Here is a 2,544-nt window from a genome sequence, read left to right on the forward strand (position 1 = left end):
GTGTGTGTGTGTGTGTGTGTGTGTGTGTGTGTGTACTCTGGGAGAGAAAGTGGAGATCTGAGTGAGATTCAGGAAGAACAATCATGGTGCCAGCTCTCATTTCCTTCCTTAACACATTTCCCAGGCTGAGCACTAGAGACCAATGTGGCTGCAGCTCCCTAAGACATTTCGAACCTTTCTCATTGGCTCCCTATCCCGGGTTGAGTGATGTAGCTGCAGGCAGATCCTGCTTTTGATGAAGGCCATGGATTTGGAAAGGACAGGTAGGTGTGAATCTGAGATTAGCTACTTAGAGTCTTGGACACGAAGGTTCTTGAGTTTCAATGTCTTCATTGGTACCATTTGATGGCAACAACCAGTACCTAAGAGGTGGTCATGATGATGAAATGAATTCATATATGTAGAATGCTTAACAAGGCTGCCAGCATAGAGCTAAGTGACCTGCCCCAACACGTGCAAAGCATTTTAGGTAGAGCAATTCTCTTTAGGTCTACAGAAAATGAATAAAAATCGAAGAGAGATGTTAGCAGGATGCCAGTGTTAAGTCAGTGTCAGGAAAACATTTCTACCATTTGAAGCACTGGATCAGGCTTCTTTGGTGGCAGGGAGCTCCCAGTTGCTGCCGGATCTCAGGAGACATCTAACTAAGCAGCACTGGGCAAGGGGTCCTTGACACGCTCTGGATTTTGATTCTACTCCAGATGCTAGGAGCTCCGGAGACATAGTTGGTTCCACATTGGGCTGTTAACAGCAAGGTCAGCAGTTCAAAGCTACCAGCTGCTCTGCAGGAGAACTGAGTTTCTACTCCCTTAAAAAAGTTACAGTCACAGAAACCCACAGGACCAGCTCTACTCCGCCCCTCAGGGCCACAATGTATCAGAATCAAGTCGATGGCAGTGAGATTTCAGATCCATGGCATTGTGTCGATTCAGTCAGACCCATCAGAATTCACGTCAGGTAGCATCAGCAACAACCGTTTGGCATTGGATTATGAGTTTAGTAAATTACCCATCATAAAGAACTGGCATTGTGAAATATATTTGGGTCTCATTATTTCTGCATCGATGAAAGAATTATCTGTTTGTGGTATACATTTAAAAAAAAAAAGGAGCCTTGGTGGTGTACATGTTGGGCTGCTAACCTCAATGTCAGCAGTTCAAAACTCCCAGCTGCTTCTCAGGAGAAAAGGGAGGCTTTCTTTCCCATAAAGATTTACAGCCTCAGAAATCCATAGGGGACTTTTACTCTATCCTATAAGGTCAATATGAGTTGGAATCAACTAGATGGCGGTGAGGTTGAGTTTTTTTAAATTTAATTTTATTTTATTAAGTAATCATTTTATTAGGGGTTCATGCAACTCATCACATCTGTACATACGTCATCTTTGTCCAGCACTTTAGTACATATGTTGACTTCATCATTCTTACGACACCCGCTTTCCACTTGAGCCCCTGGTGTCAGCTCATTTTCCCCTCTCCCTCCCTGCTTCCCCCCACCCCAGCCCCTGATAATTTATAATTTATTATTATTTTATCATATCTTACCCCATCCAACGTCTACCTCACCCACTTCTCCGCTGTCCGTCCCCCAGGGAGGAGGCCACATGTAGACCTTATCCTCGAGGTTGAGTTTTTATAGGAGCCCTGGTGGCAGAGTGTATGTGTTGGGCTCCTAGCCCAAAGGTTAGTGGTTCAAAACCACCAGTCATTCCTCAGAAGAAAGACAAAGCTTTCTACTCCCATAGTCAAGATGAGGGAAGGGGCATGCATGTCTTGGAGAAGGCAATTATATGTCTGTTGGTAGGAAAACGGGAGGAGTAACCTCCTATCAGGAAAAGAACATTCAAGAATCTTGATATAGAACCCAAGGAGAAAATGTGCCTGGTAGTAGGTTCTTAATTGGACACTTTGGACCTAGTTTCTATCCAGTCTTTGGTGACCCCAGGCCATTTGCTACAGATTACAGGGACTTACACTCTGCACTTTCCAGGCACACAACATCCTTCAGAGGCCACACCAGAAGAACTCAATGTGGAACCCCCACTAAGTGAATGCACTTTTCCTCAAAGTCATCTGTAGCCCTTGAACTTAAGGCTGAAACTCACTAGGGTGAAAGAAGCAGATGATACTCTCTCAATGGCACAGGACTGAAGGTCGTTGGACTTTGATTCAGATCTCTTGCCTTGACGGTGCACACTGAAAGGTGGCCTCAGGCTACCATATCCTTACTATTTTGCTTTATAATGATATGTATTGATCTGGTAGGGGTGGCTGTGAAGGAATATTATTGAAAGTGTTGTCCTATCACCAATCTTCATTAACAAAGAATTAACTGGTCTGTGGTGCATGTCTGGATTTATACACTCACCAGAGAAAACGTACCTCCAAGATCCCGGCTTATATCAACTTTTTAGCTTTGGGTCCTTGAACCAAGATGGGCAAACTCATTGGATTGTCAACGGATGAGGGAGCTGGGTCTCCAATGTATTATCTAGCCTTGGCCTTGGCCTCTCCCTTCTCCAGCGGAGATTCGGCGAGTGAGCAT

This window comes from Echinops telfairi, unplaced genomic scaffold (assembly GCF_000313985.2).
Source record: "Echinops telfairi isolate 266 unplaced genomic scaffold, ASM31398v2 ScPeMD7_3533;HRSCAF=4204_1, whole genome shotgun sequence".
In the NCBI taxonomy this organism is placed as follows: Eukaryota; Metazoa; Chordata; class Mammalia; order Afrosoricida; family Tenrecidae; genus Echinops; species Echinops telfairi.